This window comes from Cervus elaphus, chromosome 19, assembly GCF_910594005.1.
Source record: "Cervus elaphus chromosome 19, mCerEla1.1, whole genome shotgun sequence".
Lineage (NCBI taxonomy): Eukaryota > Metazoa > Chordata > Mammalia > Artiodactyla > Cervidae > Cervus > Cervus elaphus.
In genome coordinates, this window is record NC_057833.1 from 24,089,148 (window position 1) to 24,110,520 (window position 21,373).

General features: G+C 40.1%; 1 protein-coding gene across 8 annotated transcripts in view; it reads right to left on the minus strand.

Moving 5' to 3' along the window:
- The window catches only part of TNIK (TRAF2 and NCK interacting kinase), a 393,297-nt gene that overhangs the window by 250,436 nt on the left and 121,488 nt on the right, over nt 1-21,373 (minus strand). The gene's annotated exons all lie outside the window — the stretch shown is intronic.

Below are 21,373 nucleotides of genomic sequence, written 5' to 3' on the forward strand. Positions count from 1 at the left end.
TTAATATCAAGAACCTTCCCAGTGCCAACTAAAAGTTGTCACTTGCCATCTGGTTCTACAAGAATGAAGTCAATTGCCACTGCAGAGGCTGACCTTCAACACACCCTGAAAGGAGTTCAGGATGGAGATCAGGAATGTGGAACTCCATGCTCTGGGAAAAACTGGTAGCATAGACCTTCAGATAGATATTTTCAGGAGAAGATGCTATGAGCCCAATTTCTTGCACCTTCTCATACCTAGAAAAGCATTAAAATCATTAATGGAGACACACCCTGAAAGGAGTTCAGGATGGAGATCAGGAATGTGGAACTCCATGCTCTGGGAAAAACTGGTATCACAGGCCTTCAGATATATATTTTCAGGAGAAGATGCTATAAGCCCAATTTCTTGCACCTTCTCATACCTAGAAAAGCATTAAAATCATTAATGGAGACATCTGCTCCTCATGACTAGAGCAACCTTCTGCCAAAATATGTGGCCTGATTGCACATATATCCCTTCACTAAAATCACATATATGCTGACCTCCCACCTACCTCTTTAGAGCAGTTCTTCATTGTTATCTGAAAGGCTGTCTCCCGGGATATAGTCCTCATTTTGCCCCAAATAAAACTTAACTCAAAACTCTCACATTGTGCTTTTTTTGAGTCGACACAAACAACCAAACATGAGACTGCTGACACCAGCTGACCTAGAAATACTTATTGCAAATGTTCACCAAGCATTTCCCCCCGGCTTTCCCTGTGATTTTAATATGTTCTGTTAAATAGAACAATGCAACAATAATACCTTTTCTTTACAAGGGAATTTAGAGAGCAAAACCTATCATTTATATTTTGCTCTTTCCCCATCATCTTTGCTGTAATTTAGATAAGCAAAAGCATAGCCACTTAGATTTATTGTCATAGCTGGGTTGGAAGAGGCAGGAAAAATTTTAGCAACTGAAGATACATGAGAGACCAGAAGTGCTAAAGCCCCCAAGAGTACATGTGACTTCCCCGGAGGACGGCAAGGGAAGGTGCCCACACATTGTTGACGGGGACTTTACATGAATTCAGCCCTTCCCTCAGGAAGCTGCCTACCCACCCACCACCCACTGGGCAGTGGGGAAAGGAAGAGGGAGCAGAGGCACTTTGTCACATTGATCTGCATGCCCTCAGCTGTCCCTAAAGGCTGCTCCAGATCAAAAGGCATATCTGATTTTTAAAATGTATGCACCATAGTAAATGTGCTACACTTAAAATATGTTATTAAAAAAGACTAGAAGGAAATACATCAAAAGGTTAATAATAGATTATACCTGGATAGTGGGGTTACGAACTGTGCATTCCTTCTGTATTTTTCTTCTTTATCCAAAATTACCAGAAAATGTTATTTTTCTAGTAAGAAAGATCTATATAACTGTATGTAGATAGCATTTTAAATATTTCCATTTTCAAATTAAAAAAAAAAAAGACTAGAAGGCAGTAGCTTAACTATACAGAACAGCTGCTCTGTGACAGGACCCCAAAAAACAGAGGTCATTCAGAGATTTAACTACTACAGGCACAAAACACCTAGGACATATGTGCCCAAATTGCCCTGTTCTTGGTGTGTATCCAATGCGTCAGACAATCTCCTTAACTGAATGCTTTCAATCTTTTGTGCCAGGACTCATCTTTTACCAGGGGTCTCCTTCCTATTTTATTGTCAATTTTCAAATTTCTAAATTATGTCCAATAAACTTACTAGTCTTCTTCACCTATGGAGTTGAAATTTAATAAACTGCCCCAATTTTTGTTTAGCAGGAATGGCACAATTCCCAGTTCATTCATTCTATAGCATCCCCTGTGTGTCTCTGACAACATTAACTACTTTGGCTTTCACGAGATGCATATTCCTGAATTCTGGTTTACGGCCAAAACCCAGCAGCTCCCATGTGAGCACTTCCGTGAGTATCCATGGCAATTACTAATGCTTAAAGATGAGGGTACCGACCACAGAGTGCCATTAAATGTACTTCTGACCCTCAAGATCTGTGTGAGCTTCACTTCTCCATGTGAATCCTGAATGCTCCCAGCATGCTACACAGAATAAGAAATTACATTTCAGGGAAACTGCTTTGCAGTAACAAAGACAGTGTTTTGAAAATGAAGGAAGTAAAAATACAAATGTTTAGAAACTACTCAAGAGATTTTTACCAGCAGGTAGTTTATAAATTCAAAACCAAGAATATTGCCTTCAAGGATTCCAGCTTGTCCAATTTTGACAAATTTACCTTTGCCATTATTTGTGGTACTGTTTACCAAATTTTAGTTCAGGGGGAAAAAAAAGTTAGAATTACATTATAGCTAAAAATCAGAGAACAGCAGAGCTGCAAGGGAATTTAAACATCTTCAACCTGCTCATTCTAAAGATTACGAAAATTGTGAATTAAAAATGTGGAGAGAGGTGGTCCAGTGGATAAGAATCTGCCTTGCAGGGAACGCAGGTTCAGTTCCTAATTGGGGAACTAAGATCCTACACCCAGTGGAGCAACTCAGCCCACATGCCGCAACCAAGACTCAACAGAGTCAAATTAAGAAATGTATTTTTTAAACGTGGAGAGACGGTGGTAGTGATTTTAGTTGCTAAGTCGTGTCTAACTCTATGTGACCTCATGGACTATAGCCTGCCAGGTTCCCCTGTCTGTGGGGTTTCCCAGGCAAGAATACTGAAGCGGATTGCCATTTTCTCCTCCAGGGATCATCCTGACCCAGGGATCGAGCCTGGGTCTCCCATCCTCCAGCTTGGAAGGTGAATTTTTTACCACTGAGCCACCTGGGAAGCCCATGTGGAGAGAGACTCCATTGTATATATGTGGGAACTCTGTCAATGTTATGTTGGCAGCTGGATGGGAGGGGAGTGTGGGGGAGAGTGGACACATATCTATGCATGGCTGAAACTATATCACAACATTGTTAATCAGCTATACTCCAACATAAAATAAATCGCTTTAAAAAAAAAAATGTGGCAAGATTAGGTGACTTGACAAAGGACAAGTAGACTGAATGGTGGAGAAGGTCCCAGACACAGCTTACTGCTGTTTTCTTTACCTGTCAACCCTAGAAAGTAAAATAAGAGAGTAAAAATACTTCCAATAGCATAAAGTTCACTAATAATAATAAAAGATTAACGTATTATGGAATAAATAACAAATATGTAGCCATGATCCTCAAAGTAGGGTTCTGGCTTCAGGGAGAAGTGGGAGAAAAAAAAGGATCCCAACATTTCAACAATGAGGAAAAACAGGCATACACAAGGAGCAGATCCCTCACCCTAAGAGCCACACTCTCCAGGGTGAGGGATTGCTGTGTTCCCTGCTGCCGGAGTCAGATGACAACCCCATCCCTCAATGTAGCCTGTAGGCTCCAGGCATCAGAGATTTCCAGATCAGGAGAATCTCGACTCCAGCCTTATCTCTCTGTATGAAGAGCTAAAGCAACTGACCTGGCCTGTCCCATCTGGCTATGACCCTGAGCTCTTTGGCTGGCACATCTGAGCAGTGGTCTTAACAGCCACGAAGCCTGTGAAAAGAGCTGACTCAATTCTTCATCAATAACAAGACTAGGAGATCCATGCCAAGCTAAAGGCTGACCTGGAGGTTCCTCAAGCTGGCACAGCCATCCGGCTCCTGCCCCTCTGGGACTTGCATGGGGACTCACTGCAGAGTTTCACGGTTATGGTCTTAGACATATCAAAAGGGAAATCACTGCTAAAAGCCAGGGGATTCCTGGCCTGAGTCAGCTCTGGAAACTTCATTCGTTCATTGACTTCTTTACTTGATCACTCTCAAGAGATGGTTCCTGCATGCCCACTGGGAGGTGGGTTACCTGTCCTTCCAAGACTCATAATCTACTTGGGAAAACCCAGACAAAACTTCTATAATAAAGTGAAATGGAGATGTGAGAGAATGAAAGAGATCATAGAAACTTTACAAAGTTTGGTGGTGTGATAGATCAAGAGTGAGAATATCCAGGAGGCGGAAGGAGCTGAAGGGCCTACAGGCCAAGAAGGTGGGGCAGCACCTCAGATGAACGAACATCTGATTAGCACAGCTTTCAATGGTCACTGCACATCTTCATCCTTTCGTTGTTTTCATAAACAAAAATAAAAATAAAAAGCATCATGAACTCCTGAGGATTATGAAAAATAACAAATAAAAAATAACAAATAAAAATCAAATAACAACTGTAAAGTGCTCAGAACATATAAAATAGAACACAAATTCTAACAACCATCAACCACCACCAAAAAAGAAGTGTAATTGCTGCTTTATCTTAAAGTGAGCCATTCAACCAGAGTGATAAACACAAAATGCCTGGGGAACCACGGTTGTAGATATAAGGACTAAGATTCTACTTCAGAGGGAGAAGGGAAAGGGATATTATTTCAACATTTAGTGATTTTGGCTTTTTGAAACCCCCTCAGTAGCCACAGTGACCAAAAACACAGCTTTATGTCTAAAGACAGAGCCTTGCGGGCAAGTAAGTAATTCAGTCCAGCCTCTGCTTCCCTGGTGGCTCAGATGGTAAAGAATCTACCTGCAATGCAGGAGACCAGGGTTTGATCCCTAGATTGGGAAGGTCCCCTGGAGAAGGGAATGGCAACTCACTCCAGTATTCTTGCCTGGAGAATCCCATGGACAGAGGAGCCTGGCAGGCTACAGTCCATGGGGTCACAGAGTCAGACAGGACTGAGCAACTAACACTTTCACTTTCCTTAACTGATAATGATGCTGTTAATTGTAAATCCACATTTTTTCACTCTTAAAAGAGAGGCAGAACAGAAAAAATATCCTGAATTCACCCTGGTCTTTCAACACTGAGGAGAACAAAGACAAGAATCTATACATTCACTCAATCATTCATCCCAATTCATTCATTTACACAAACATGAGCGCACTGGGCCCTAGTTCCTATGAACTTCCCTCTGGGAGAGGACAGTCACTTCCTAGGGCTGCTATAACAACTTACCACAAACTGGGTGGTCCAAAACAACAGAAATTTATTCTCTCACAGTTCTGGAGGATGGAATACAAAACTCATGTGTCACCAGAGTTGGTTCCTTCTGGAGGCTCTGAGGGAGAATCTGATTCCTGTCTCTCCTTCACATTTGGGTGGGTGCTGCCACTCCTTGGCAATCTGTGACTTGTAAACTCATCACTCCAATCTCTCCCTCCCTCTTGTCTTCACATAGGATCTTCCTCTATATCTGTGTCTTTTCTCCTCTTCTTATTGGACAGCAGCTATAGATTATGGGCTTCCCTGGTGACTCAGATGTAAAGAATCCACCTGCCGTGCTGAAAACATGGGTTTGATCCCTGGGTAGGGAAGATCCCCTAGAGGAGGGAATGGCTACCCACTCCAGTATTCTTGCCTGGAGAATCCCCATGGACAGAGGAGCCCGGTGGGCTACAGTCCATGGGGTTGCAAAGAGTCGGACATGACTGAGCAACTACGCACATATTGGATTATAGCCCACCCTTACCAGGTATGACTGCAACTTAATTTGATTACATCTGCAAAGACCCTATGTTCTTCTAAAGTTGTATTCATAGATACTGGGGGGTTGGAACTTTCACACATCTTTTGGGGAGACACAATTCAACCACAACAGAGAGCATGTACCCCCACTATAGGGTCACAGTTGGATTATCTTACCACCTTTTCCGCCAACAAGAGGCTATCACTAATGTTAAGGAGGTTACAGCCTAGAGAGACAGAGATATACAGATCTCTCTATCTCCCTTGCTCTTACTGGCAGTTGTGGTTTTAGCTCTGTGGGTTTCACTGTGCCCTTTCTGCCCATTCCTGGCTGAAGACTGTAAGCTCCCAGAGCACAGGCATCATATCTGTTTTCTGCTTCCCATTACATTCCCATCTCCTTGCAGAGTGCCACTAAGCATTTAAGACATAATTTTTGAATGAATGGATGGATGGATGAGTGAATGAATTGATTCAGTACAAGCAGGAATGACAAAGGCCTATGCAGGTAATAGTAATACACACAACAGGTCCACAGTGAGGAACAGAGAGGACGAAATAATTGATTCTGACTAGTAGGATGGTAGAAGACTTCAAGAAAGATTGAACTCAGTCTTGCGGGATTAGTAGGAGCTCATAAATAGGTAAGGAATAAAATGTGTTCTCTGCTGACCAAATAGTATGAGCAAAGAGGTATAAAGCAGTTAATATACAGTTTTTGGGGGGAACAGTTAATAGACCAATTAAGCTGGAGCAAAGGGTACCTAAAAGATGTGAAAATACTTGGGATGAAAAGCAGCTCATAGAGCCCTTTGAGCACAGACTGGTCTGAGCGCAATAAGATGCCACTGATCTTTGTTGAGAAGGAAGATGATGCAATCCTACCTGTGCTTCAAAAGGAAAAAAAATTAAAAAAATTTTTAATTTGAAAAATAAAAAATATAAAGTTAAAAATAAAAGGAAAAAGTATATAGAAATGATTCACGTTCATATTCCTTCTTTATCCTCCTGCCTAAGTGATAGTTCTTATATTACTACAAGGAGTATTTTATATTTAACTGTGCATCTACTACATATTTATTTGCCTAAAGAAATAAGAATTATACACAAGTGATTACATTTTATAGTTATTAATTATCACATCATATATGTCATTTTATTATATAAACTATATAATTAATTATATAGCATAATTAAAAGATGATATCTGAGAAGTACTTAATAGGATGATGTCACACTTAAGGGCTTCCCAGGTGACACTAGTGGGTAAAGAACCCATCTACCAATGCAGGAGACATAAGAGATGCAGGTTCAATCCTTGGGTTGGGAAGATGCCCTGGACGAGGGCATGGCAACCCATTCCAGTAGTCTTGCCTGGAAAATCCCATGGATAGATGGAGCCTAGCAAGCTGCAGTCCACAAGGTCACAAAGAGTCAGACAGGACTGAAGTGACTTAGCATGCACGCATGGATGCACAGTTCCTAAACATTTTCTCAGGACAATAACCTGGAACTGAAAGCCAGGGTAAGATGGACTATACATCCAAGAAATAAGTTATTTCACCTGTAGCAAAGCATTCCAACTTCTGAATCAAAACTAATTTCTTTCTCTTTTGCCTGTATTTGGGCTTGGCAAGCCCACAGACCAATAATGCTCACATCTGAGGACGTAGCAGGGTTACCATCTGTTGTTATCTCCATGAAGCACCAAAGACCCCACTGACATCTGGAGAGAAGCCAGGCATCATTAGAGTGGGGCCTGAAGGAGACACCCCAGTTACCCAAGGAGATCTGTTCACTGGCAGAAACTCTGCCAAATGAAGAGATATTTATTTATGTTCTTGATGCCTCCAGAGGTCTTTGAAAACAATGCAAACATTCTTAGAAAGAACTATTCAACCATTCACTCACCTTATAAAGGAATGCATGATATGGAACTGTTAATTGAGACAAATAGCTACCCACAGGGAATCTGCCCCAGCCAGCAAGTTCTGCTTAGGTAAATGGGACCCTGGGTGCACGGGGGCCTTGTGAGCAGAGTGGAGGTGTCATGAAGAAAAAAGAAAATTTATTTCAGCCTCACAAACCCTACTAGGTAGGCCCCAGAATTTCTCATGTACATTCATCTCTTGTTATTTAGGCTATAAGACACCAGCACGGTCAGGACTGTGTTATGTCTCACGCTGGTATTTAAGTCCTAGCACTGTGCAAGCACATAGATGTCCAACTAATATAAGCTGTCAGGCAGAAGGGTCCCAACTCCACGATACTCTGAGTATAATTCTCTGACCTTAAGCACACCCACTACATATATTAAAGTTAAGCATATGAGTAGTGAGTTTACCTCTCCCACTGAACAGTAACCTTCCAAAGAAAAGAAAGGGTGCTTACTTATTCCTAGTACAGTGCCTGTATATGATTCCTGAGCTTAAGGGCACTTAAATACCTTGCATGACGTTAAATAGCTAATTAACAAGAGGCTTAGGTTTGAGCTGCATCTGTCTTAATCTATTAATGAAACCTACACTTTTTCCTACTACTTGGTTTGGCCTAAACCTGGTCTTATGAAAGGACTAAGATACCTTTGGAAACAGGTTAGCCACTGTACTCCAATCTTGTAAGACAATCTGTGCAATTATTTACTGAGTATCTCAATCATTTAATGTCTAGTCAAAACACAAGCATAATTTAAACATATGCAAAAACACATACATCCTAAATACTAAGTCCAAGATGTCATTTTCCAAAATATAGATTTTTAGGTACTATAAACATATGCAAAAACACATACATCCTAAATACTAAGTCCAAGATGTCATTTTCCAAAATATAGATTTTTAGGTACTAATGTTCCTAAATTTCTGTTTAGAAAGGATCAGTTTAGGTGGGCATAGAAAGTTTTAGAGAAATCCAAAGCAAAAATTTTAAAAAGTCAATTTCCATTTTATATATAGTTTAGTTCCTATTAGGAAATATTGTAAATTTCCTGTACTAACCCATTCTCTTAAAACTCCTAACCATGATAAACTAAGAAAGACCGAGAAGAATAGCCTTTCAAAGATAGTTATTTTTTTTTAATTTATTTTATTTTTTTAATTAGTTGGAGGCTAATTACTTCACAACATTTCAGTGGGTTTTGTTTTTAAACTGCATTTTCTCACATGGCCTATGGACTATATCCTTTTGCCAAAGGATTAAAACCAAAACAAAACTGAAAAACCAACTCTTACTAAAATGCACTAGGTTTCTTTTATAAATTCTCAAATTAAGACATCTTAGTTCAAGCATTTATGCAATATATTTCATTCCAGTAGACTGCAAAAATTAACACTGTACCTACAAATATATCAATAATTTGAGTGTAAAAGAATATTTATACTAGACTCATTATGTTTAAAAAATACAGGTAAAAATATAAGGAAATAAATTCTATCTTGAGGAATACTTTATCCTTTTTTACTTTAGAATTTTACAGAATTATAGAATGCACAACATTCTGTAATTTTTTAGAAAATGTTATCACTGTTGGGCAGAAATTCCTCACAGTTGATCTCTAACCATAGTCTAGAAAAAATTTAGCATAAAGACACGTTAATATGACAGATAATGTTCTTCCCATTACTGACAAATTTACAAGTTTAACTGTTATAGTTTATAAAAGACACCTTTACCATCCTTTCTTGGAATTGTTGTTAAAAAGTTTTGGGACGATTTTAGAAAGAGTTCTAAGGCAAGATATTCAGCGAAGTTGGTTGGTTGATTGGTTGGCTAGTTGGTTGGCTGACTAAGTAATTGGTTGCTTGGATAAACAAATTTTAAGTGTCCATCTTGGATTCCTGAACCAATAAAATGGATTCCTGAATATTTGATTAAAGAATCAAGTTTCTTAAAACCTCTTCAAAGCTTCAGTTTCTCAAGAGAGTCAATGAAAAGCATTGGGACCTTTTTAAGGTACCAGAAGTTAACAAGGAAAATGCCCTAAAAAAAGATCATCAAGAAATTCTCCAGAAGGTTATAATCACCTCGTTATATATTTGATCTCTGGGTAGGGAGGATCCCATGGAGGAGGAAATGGCAGCCCACTCCAGTATTCTTGCCTGGGAACCCCATGGACAGAGGAGCCTGTCAGGCTACAGTCCATAGGGTCACAAAGAGTCAGACATGACTTTGCACACACACTCATGATCATGATGTGCTAACTACCCTAATATATATTTCAATTATGTCTTCCAGAAGCATCAACTTAAGAAGGCACGATGTCTTAAGTGTGTGCTTACCAAGGAAGTAGGTTTCTACTGAAATTTCAAATATTTATTCTTACAGAAATTTGGAGGGTTTCTGAGAAGCTTAATAAAATGACTCTGAAAGCATCGGAAAGGACAGTCACAAAGTATACTCAATATTTGATGGCCAGTACCTGCAAAAGAATCTCATTCCCAGAAAAGTTGACCTCCTTGGTATATTTCCTCTCTTATTACTGATCAGGGCTTCCCAGGTGGCACTAGTGGTACAGAACCTGCCTGCCAATGCAGGAGACATAAGAGACATTGGTTCAATCCCTGGATGGGGTAGATCCCCTGGAGAAGGGCATGGCAACCCACTCCAGTATCTTTGCCTATAGAATCCCATGGACAGAGGAGCCTGGCAGGTTATGGTCCACAGGGTCACAGAGAGTTGGACATGACTGAAACGATTTAGCACATATGCATGCATTACTGATCAAGTCAAAGGGAAGGGGGCCTTCTATGAGCCCCCTGGCTTCTTCCACACTGGCCTATTATACCCGAGTAGCTTACCTGTTTTTTAATTAGCAGGCAGCGCTAAACAGAACAAAGATGTTCTGATTTTAACTCACTAGTTAAATATCCATGATGACATTCTAATGTGTCTTGTCTTTTGTCTATAGAGTGAGTAACAGAATTATATAAACTGCTATTAGGGACTTTGAAAGTGAAAGTCGCTCAGTCATGTCTGACTCTTTGTGACCCCATGGACTATATAGTCCATGGAATTCTCTAGGCCAGAATACTGGAGTGGGCAGCCTTTCCTTTCTCTAGGGGATCCTCCCAACCCAGGGATTGAACTCAGGTCTCCTGCATTGCAGGTGGATTCTTTACCAGCTGAGCCACCAGGGAAGCCCAAGAATACTGGAGTTTAGCCTATCCTTTCTCCAGCGGATCTTGCCGGCCCAAGAATGAATCGGGGTCTTCTGCCTTGCAGACGCTCCTGGTTCTTTACCAACTGAGCTATCAGGGAAGCCCAAGGGACTTTAAAGATCCACAAATAGTTAAATCCAGAAGATAATAAATATTCAGTAAAATTATATATTAAGGGAAACAAAGAAATTTATTTACCTATGTCACCATCAGCTTCCTCAGGTTGAAAATGTAATGAGGAAAGAGATATGATTGAGTTTTATGACACTTACAGGGAAAAAGTATTTCTGATTTCAGTACTATCTTAAAGGATATAGTCACTATTTCTTTGTGGTTCAAAGGTAAGAGTTTCTCATTATCAAGATTTCCTTCTCAAAAAAAAAAAAAAAAAGATTTCCTTCTCAAATGTATGATTCATGAAAAATGAAGCAAAAATACTTAATGTATATCTATTGGTTTTGATTTGAACAACAACAACAAGAAACTTGTGAGTAGTCTTCCAATGAAATAATATTAATCCCAAGTGGGCGGACACCACGCAGAGTAATTTTACCTGGCCCTCACAATTTTTTAAGGCTTTTGTCACCTTTGTAAATAACTTTCCAAAAGACAGGGCAAGCAAATGGCATTCTAAAGAGGTTGTGTTAGAGAGAAGAAACATATTTGCTTATTAATTTTCTCATTATAGTTGGCTTGCCTAAACAGGACTAGCTGTATGTCTTTGTCCAACATGGAGGACCAAATCACACGTCAGACTCTATAGGCACCTTCACCAAGAAGCAGGTTATCAGATGCAAGACCAGAGGCTGTGACACCTGTAACTAGGATCATTCCAATTAAAATTAGGAAAGAAAACAAAATAATAAAAATAATTTTTAAAACTGTACCTTAGTGAACTAGAAGGCGAGGCGAGAACAACCATTTCTTTAACAGCTGCGCAGACTAATTTTTTTTTTTAAATCATTCATATACTTTCAAAACCACTCATTCCCAACTGCTGCCGTCATACTGGCAAATCCAAGAAATTCAACACATGTAAACAAGAATAGATTTGCCCTTAAATCCCAAGGTCAAAGGCAGCATCTGTTGCTTCAGGGTAAAAGAAAGGCTTTCTTTTTGCTGGCTAGTTCATTGTGTGTTTGTGTGTGTGTGTTTAACAGAAAAAACAAAGTAAATGCGTATTTCCTAAATATTTCCACATTACCTTTAGGTGGTATAAAATAGAAAAACCTGTATAAAAGAGAATAAACATCCAGTATTTTGATATTTGAGTTACATGGATGAAAGCCTGGCCCTGCTGTGATTTTTAAAGCTGACAGAAAAGGATTGTTTTCATACCAAGTCCCCCTCTTGCCATTTGGCTATTTAATTATTCAAGGAATTTCTCTGCTTATAAAGATTAATAACATCAACTCAAGCCATTTCTGAAAAGTACTTTCACCTCCTGTAGGAGACAGATGGGCCACAGGAAAACATCCTATCACATTACATACAGGCAGACAAAAAGATTTCAGATTACCAGATTAACACAACCAGCAGGGAAAGAATGGGAGAAGTAGCAAGATAGGAAATAACTGACAACGGGAACCAAATATTCTTCAGAGCCATCATTTTGAAAATAAACATAATTTGGAGCCCACTGTAATTCAATTTTACCTGTTTCAAGCTTCCAAACCTAGCTAATTACCATAAATGTCGGTTCCAATTTAACCAAAGACTTTGAAAATCTAGTGGAACCTTATTAAAACACATTGGTATCAGGGGACCAAGACACCACCTGCTTTCAAGGCCTTTTGTGTGTTAGTAAGAAATGTGTTCTGAAACTGAGTAAGTGCACTGGATCCACAGTATAGTAGGTTGTGGGATTTTACTGTACTTTCATGTTATTTTAATTACCAGCATCCCTTGAGAAGATATGCTTGCTCCTACAAAATCTAAACACTTTCTATCTATCAATTCTCTCATAGATGAAGGGACTTCCCAAAAGTATTTCAAGAAGGATGAATATGAAAAGATTGCAATGTCATTAAAATCACAGACAAACTGTATTTGCAGATTCACAGAAGCAGGTGGCGTTTACTTTTTCATGAATATATTTTTAAAATCAAACACTTTTAATTCCACAAATCATACAAGGATCATTCTCATTTTCAAGTAAATAATCCAGAAAAAGGTCAAGTCCTGCCCCTTCATCAGTCACGCTCTCAATTCTCACCAATAACCTGTTATCATTTACTAAATACCTTCCAGAACTGTTTACAAGCATATATAAAATACATTTTTGTATAATGTGTTTAAAAAAAAAAAACTGGAATCGTACTGTATTTTCTACAATTCCCTTTCACCATCCCAAATGGCTCAGAAAATATACCAAACGCAATCTGAAAACTCGGTCCTTCTACCACAGACCTGTGTGGACACAGAGGCAAGAATGTATGCATACTTAAAAAGAAGTGGTACAAAAAAAGCTCCTTTGTCTCTTATTTCAGTGGTTAGTTACATAGGAAAGCTATAAAGCAAAACTGCCATTTTTTTTCCCAACAAAGTTTTTACTTTGGTATTAGTTATTTTACTTTAGTGCAGGACTTACCAAACTGTGGCCAGCAGGCCAGATCAGATCCAGTCTACCACCTGTTTTTTGTACTAGCCAGTGAGTTTAAAATGACTTCACATTGTTAAACATTTGGGAAATTTTTCCTTAAAGGATAATATTTCGTGACATGTGAAAGCTATATGAAATTCACATTTATGTCCGTAGATGCAGTCTGACCGGAATACAGCCATGCTCATTCCACTGCCTATTATCTATGGCTGCTCTCATATTACAAGGGCAGTAACTGAGTAGGTGTGACAAAAACCCAATTCCCAAAGAGCCTGAAATACTTACTTTTGGCTCTTTTACAAAAAGAAGCTTGCCAACCTCTGTTTAGTACATGAGATTTATTTCCCCAATATCTTACTTATGAAACTTTTTTTTATATGCCATGTGAACACTGTTTCAGTGGGTAAAGGTAGTCAGAAGTCGGATGGGAGGCGGGAGTACAAAATAGTCTCTTAACCCAACAAATAGGTAATTTGCATACGGACCAAGTTCCAGCTTCAGTCAGCTCTAAAGTCTAATTCATTCGTCTTTCTGTTGAGCACCTGTGTTCCAGGTCAGCGCTGGCCACCAACGATTCCAAAGTCAGTTAGCTGGACATCAACTCTGCCCTCAGGGACTTCCGGTCCAATATATTCATTACACTTGTAAGAAATTACAAAAGCATAGATTGGAGCACTGAGCATGGTCTGAGGGGTGGGATGGGACTTGAAAAAATATGAAATAATTTCAGTATCATCAGGTTGAAAACTCTGAAAACAGTGTGTAGTTGCTACCCACCCCCAAAATCAAGTAGCAATGAAAAAACCTGCCACTACCCCACCACCTCTGTGTTCCCACACTCTGTTCTTTATAAGCTGTTATTTAGAGCAAAAGGAGCATGGAACCTCTAATGAGATCTCCATCCAGTTTATGACTCATATCAAAGTCTGAGTGCACCATCAACAGATTGTGAGGGCAAATTTTCTTTTTAGTGTGTAGTCACTTAGTCCTGTCCAAATCTTTGTGACCCCATGGAGTGTAGTCCACCAGGTTCTTCAGTCCATGGAATTCTCCAGGCAAGAATACTGGAGTGGGTTGCCATTCCCTCTCCAGGGGATCTTTCCAACCAAGGGATCAAATCCAGGTCTCCTGCACTGCAGGCAGATTCTTTACCATCCGAGCTACCAGCAAAGCCCCTTTTTTCATGTATCTAATCTAATTTGATTTCAGTGTAACCAAAACCAGGACCTCTCCATGGAAAACAGAAATGAGACTACCATCCATCTTGCAACCATCCAATGCCATTTAAAAACTAAAAGCAAAACACCACCCTGCCTAATTCTACAACGTGATCCCAGCGGCCACTGGCAGTGACAGCTGGTCACTCCCAGGCAGAACTCCACCCAAATAACAAATGCTCGTGTCCAAATAAAATAAATCAATGTTATAGTTTTCATACACTTGAAATTCCCAATCACACAAAGTGAAAGGAAAGGAGAGGAATGGAAAAAAGGTAATTTCAGGAATAGTCTACAATCCCTGTGTTGGGAGGACTTTGGGAGATGCTCTAGTGACTTCAAGGTGGTGCACCTTTAAGGCTTGAATTCTTTGGAGTAACTGAGCTGTGGGGACATTCAAATTGGGTCGGAGTCTCTCACTCTTCCAGGTTTCCTCACTGTCCTATGTTCCAGCAGATTTCACAGAGAACTAAGCAAGCATAAAAAGTCTCTAGAGAGAAGAAGCAACTGGAATCTAGGACAGAAAGAACAAAATGATTGTATATGGCTGCTGCCAGGTCTGTTTTCAGGCTGAGAGTCCCGTTCAGCGATTTGTATCTGACACTCTCTACACTGGTTCTCACATTAAAACTGGAGCTGGTGGGAGTCAGGTGTTCTATTCATCTAATTGATGGTAATGAGATGGTCACCTTCACCTACACAAAGACTCAGTACCTCCACCCACACAAAGACTCAGTTTGAGAGTTAGCTTCTGTGATTCACCAAAGATAATAATCATACAAGAGAACTGGAGTTAGCCAAGCTTTCAGAAACACCAGGCATCTGACCCACAACTATCCAGATAGCGCCAAGCTCCAAAATGGAAAGTTTAACTTAATCTTCAAGGCAAGACTAGTTGGTTAAAGGGAAGAACTCAGACTGGGTGATACTGTTTCTAATAATAAGACAGCCTTTCTCTGCAAAGAAGGCAGAGGCCCGGAAGATGAACACCAAGAGAGGAGAAATGAGAGGCTATCCAAAACCAGAGTGGCAATGACAAGGAAACAAGGACTTAATAAACAAAGAATCCAAAGGCAGTACAGCCACTATGGAAAACAGTGTGGAGATTCCTTAAAAAACTGGAAATAGAACTGCCATATGACCCAGCAATACCACTTCTGGGCATACACACTGAGGAAACCAGATCTGAAAGAGACACATGCACCCCAATGTTCATCGCAGCACTGTTTATAATAGCCAGGACATGGAAGCAACCTAGATGCCCATCAGCAGATGAATGGATAAGGAAGCTGTGGTACATATACACCATGGAATTTTACTCAGCCGTCAAAAAGAATTCATTTGAACCAGTCCTAATGAGATGGATGAAACTGGAGCCCCTTATACAGAGTGAAGTAAGCCAGAAAGATAAAGAACATTACAGCATACTAACACATATATATGGAACTTAGAAAGATGGTAATGATAACCCTATATGCGAAACAGAAAAAGAGACATACAGAAATACAGAACAGACTTTTGAACTCTGTGGGAGAAGGTGAGGGTGGGATGTTTCAAAAGAACAGCATGTATACTATCTATGGTGAAACAGATCACCAGCCCAGGTGGGATGCATGAGACAAGTGCTCCGGCCTGGTGCACTGGGAAGACCCAGAGGAATCGGGTGGAGAGGGAGATGGGAGGGGGGATCGGGATGGGGAATAAGTGTAAATCTATGGCTGATTCATATCAATGTATGACAAAACCCACTGAAATGTTGTGAAGTAATTAGCCTCCAACTAATAAAAAAATTAAAAAAAAAAAAAAAAAAACACTGCTGAACATAGAGACTGAAAAAAAAAAAAAAAAAAAAAGAAAGTACCAAGCTATAACTCACTAAATTTAATTAAATTCTAATGGAAACCTCAAAAAAAAAAAAAGAAAAAAACAAAGGCAAAATGCCTCTGCTGACTTGGGGCTATGTCTGGAGATTAATAAGAAGCCTTAGACATCTTAGTGGCCTCCAAGTAATTTCTTTGCCGTAAGTTACAAGAGTTGTGTCTAATAAAATATATTTAACAAATAATACTTCTGGATGCCCAGGTAGATTACTTACATTTCATATAAATTAATTCCTTAGTATAAGTATGTCTCATAACTAAGTATGCAATGCAGGATATACTCACACTAGAAAAAATTAATCATTTACCTAAAATTCAAAAGGTCACACTTATCTCATATTCAAGCAGTCAACTTATTCAAATATTTCATACTTACTGGTTATGGGACATAATTAGACCAAAACATTATCTTAGTCTTTCTGAAATTTAAATTTAACTGAGTGTTCTGTATTTTATTTGGCAACTTCAGTTGTAGCAAACAAAAATAGCCAAGGTCAGTGACATTTCAAGGGTTCAGGGGAGCAGATGACAATTCTCTAACATGCCAGAAGGCCACTTTGGAAGGAGCTTATTTTGAGTTTTGATTCATTCATTAGTTGATGTTAGCAGAAGGGCCAGGAGGTCAGGAGTTTTTATTTTAAATCTGCTTCCACCGCTTGTATAAAAAAAGAAGAAAATCTTGCTTATATTAGGAACCTGTGTCTGAAAGCAATTCCAAGAGTCCTGCAGGGTAGGGTCCACTGTATTCCCAAGCTTCATTTTCCCCATCCTGCAGACATCACAATGGCTGAGGTCCATAATCACATCCTAGGGTTCCCCTGGGTTTAACTTGTTTAGTACTGTTCATCAAGGATGGCAAGAGAGGAGGAAAATTGGAAATGTTTCCAGTAAACAGGATTATCCATTTCAGGACCCTAAATCAGGACCAGAGTTTCAGATTGACAGAGAGCACCCTAAAGGAATCAGTAAAATTAAGAGGAAAACTACAGAGGCATTTTGAATCAATCTTTGCTTTTTTAAAATGCTTTTAAAACTTAGCTTGTTTCTTCTGCTTGATTACATCATGCATGTGAAAAAGTAACGGATAATCTTAGGCACTTGAACTGTCTCAAGCTAAAGCTACCTTACTGATTCTCCCTATAGAGTATTATAGGCAGACATACAAAAGAAGTGTGTGTTAATTGCTCAGTCGTGTCTGACTCTTTGCGACCCCATGGACTGCAGCCTGCCAGGCTACTCTATCCATGAGATTCTCCAGGTAAGAATACTGGAGTGGGTTGCCATTCCCTTCTCCAGGGGATCTTTGCGACCCAGGGATTGAATCCAGGTCTCCTGCATTGCAGGCAGATTCTTTACCATCTGAGCTACCAGCAGGCATCTAATCTAAGAGTAACAGTTTCCCTAACAAATGTCCTAAAAGGCTTATGTCCATCTCTTTCTCCTACAGGAAAAAAAAAATTCTCATGTAGACTCCTTAATTACTATTAATACTTAGATCTAGAGAGTAATAAAACAGTAATCAGGTATTAATAAAATCTATGCCAGTGATTCTCAAACACTGATGTCCAACCAGAGCACCTGGGTGGCTGTCAGAACATGGAATGCTGCCCTCTGTGCCCAGAATGGTAATCCTATGGGTCTTGGGTAGGGCCTGAGAATGTGCATTTCTGAAAAGTTCCCAGGTGATCCTGATGCTTCTGGTTCAAACTGTCCTTTGAGGAACCAAAATCTGTGCCATTACAGGTAGTGGCATCATTTAATGCCTCAGCTCATACTGAGTACTTATAAGTTGTCATACCATAGAGGCACACCATCCCTGCCCTTGAATGTGCCCCTCCTAGGATTCCTATCTCGCCTGCCTGTATTTTTAGACTGTCTAGAAAGCCTCAACTCACAAACACATACTTAGAATCATCCACTCCTACAGGATGTCTGCTCTGGTCTATAAACATCCCCACTGCCAAAAAGCAAGAAGCCTTGTATAAATGATAGATTTTTAGAGAATCTTTGGTAAAGAAGGGAAAGAAGCTGTGCTGTCCCTGGGATGAGATTCCTACTCTAAGACAGAAATGATTTCTGGGTTATTTGGGGTTGGGAGGGGGAGGTCCCTTGTGCAATTATATCTCAGTGGGATTTGGTTGAACCAGGTTGGGTTCTTTCTCATGCTACATCATACTAGTATGCAGGGTGGAGAGGTCAATAATCCAGATAATGTATTAGAATATACAGAAGACCTGGGTGGAAAAACACTGGAACCTGCAGTAAATTGCATTGAGGAGCGGACTATGGATTATGGCTGCAAACCCAGTGCTATGAGTGTTGACACAGGCAACACAAATATTCTATTGACTCCTGGGCACATAAGCTACCTTTCCTGGCCCCTTGCATCTAGGAGGAGTCAAGTTCTATTTCATGGAATGCGGATAGAATGGCCGGACAGTTCCAAGCCTGGTCCCTAAAATGACCCACAAAAATGGATACTCTCTTCAACTGTCTTGGCAGGAATCTCTGAGGAAGCCCTAGGGTGATTGGGTCAAAGTCACCAGTGTGCACTGCTTGAAAAAGAGACACCCATCAAAATACTGACCCTGGGCTTTAAGAGCAAGAAATCGACTTTAGATCATTAAGCCACTAAGATTTGGGGGTTCTTTGCTACTGCAGCATAGCTGAGCCTTCCCTAACTGATACAACTACATAAAAGAAAGTGCAATGATTGTCCCTTTGTCATCTGAGCCACACCAGACTAATGGCCCACTCTGTTCTTCTGTACTACATAGAACCCATATTGACTTTACTCCAAAGCAGTGGCTCTCAAACTTGGCTAAGAAAATCACTTGTTCAGGAACTTTCCTGGCAATCCAATTGTTAAGATTCGGTGCTTCCACTGCAGGGGGTACCGTTGATTCCTGATTGGAGGAATTAAAATCCCACATGCAGAAAATCACTTGTCTGGAAAACGAATACTGAGAATACTGAGCCCTCTACAGACTCACTGAATCAGAATCTCCAAGACTGAGGCCAGACCGTACTGCAGACTTGCCTTCCTGGGGCTACACTGAAGTCCTTTCAGAGGGCCATTTGGCTCCTATTTAGAGACTGCGTAATGTTTCTCCAGGTGCCTAGTTTAGGACCATTTGATAGGGTTACTAATCTTTACCAAATTATTTTGAAGTGAAGACTTTAAATTATGTATTGGCAAGAATCAGATATTCAAAGTGTAATGGGTTTAATTAATTTAAAAGCTTCTCTTTTAAGATGATGCAATAATTGGCATAAAGCCTGAAATGCCTGAAATACCTACCAGTGAAAAAGATTTAAATGCTCAATTAAAATGATTTGCATTTTATGGGTTGTGAAGGGAGTATTTAAATATGTAAACGATATTGGCTTCCCACCCTCTCCAGCTTGGGTGTAGCTTGTTTGCCTTTCCCCACCCCCTTTAAAGGAGTCACTTTGCCCCTTGAGAATGGAGGGAATCACAGGATGGACTCTGGCTGTCCCAGAAGTCACTGAGGAAGCCCAGTCTGAGGATCCTGTCTCAGTCAGAGCAGAAGAGTCCCATTTGAGTTGCCAGAGACTGGTGGTGGTTGTTTTTTAGTCTCTGAGTCAGGTCTCTTTCACGGCCAGGCTCCTCTGTCCATGGGATTTTCCCAGGCAAGAATATTGGAGTGGGTTGCCATTTCCTTCTCCAGCGGATCTTCCTGACCCAGGGATCGAACTCGGGTCTCCTGCCTTGGCAGGCAGATTCTTTACCACTGATCCAGACTGCTACTTCCCTGTTAATTCTCAATACACCACCACTCTACCTCAGGGCCTTTGCGTTTGCCATTTCTGCTATAGTCTTCCTCCAGATAGCTGAAGGACTTGCTCCTTCACCTACCTCATAATATGCTCAAATGTTCCACTACTCTTGAGGCCTTCGATGAAGCAAGAACCCATTACTACACACACACACACACACACACCGACACACACACACTCCTTATACCCTATTTTTCTTTATAGCAACTTCAGCATCTGACTTATTAAATATTACTTGTTTATTTGTATATCATCTATTTATTTCACATGAGATCCATGTATCCCTGGGGTTGAGAACCTGGCACATAGGAGGGTGCTAGATAAATATTTAGAATGAATACATGACCAATCCCATTTTCTCAAAGATTACTGAATTTAAATAACCTAAGTATTTGGGAGACCTTAAATAAAAGATGGACTGGGCCCTGATATCTTGGTTATACAAATAAGAGCAGGGTTTTCTTAGGATTGGACAGTTTTCATTTCTTACTGCTTGGTGTTTTGCTTCATTCTGGGCAAATCTGTCACCAAATTAAAGATGCAGTAAAAGAGTTGCCCTGAAAATATTTACTTTCTCATGTCTACAAAAAGTATACTTGAACCAATAGTTTCTGTTTTTGGCTTGCAAATTTATAGACTAAAATATCATGTATTATAGGAAGCCTGAAACTCTGCAGAGAGGCTGTGCTCTAAAAACATGTAACTCAGGGCTTCCTTCCCCTCAAAAAGATGTTATAAAATGGCATGGTGGCCAGTTCACACTGGTGGGGTGGCTACTGAAGCACCCCTCCCCAGCCTCTGTGATGATCATGTGCCATGGGAAAGCACGTCTTAGGCAGGAAGAGAAGGTTCATAGGGTCACCATTCTATTATCTCAGTGCAGGACTGGCTGTAAGCAAAATGGCAGAGGAAGTCTAGTTTTGCCTTCAGTGTTTTACCAGGATCTTTCTAATCTCTCATGAGGCCACAGTCTCAACCCTGCAGGGAACCTAGTCCCGACTCTGCCAGAGCACTCATCCAGAGACCTCATCCTCAATCAGTCTTTCATACAAAGAGCAACCCTTCAAGACCACTTTGAGGTTTGTTCAAAATAAAAGAGAAGAGAAACACACACTGTAATTATTTACCCATGAAAATTATTGACACTTCAGCTCCCAAATATCATTTGCCTGTAAAAAAAGTATACAACATGAACTCAAAAGACTAATATTTCA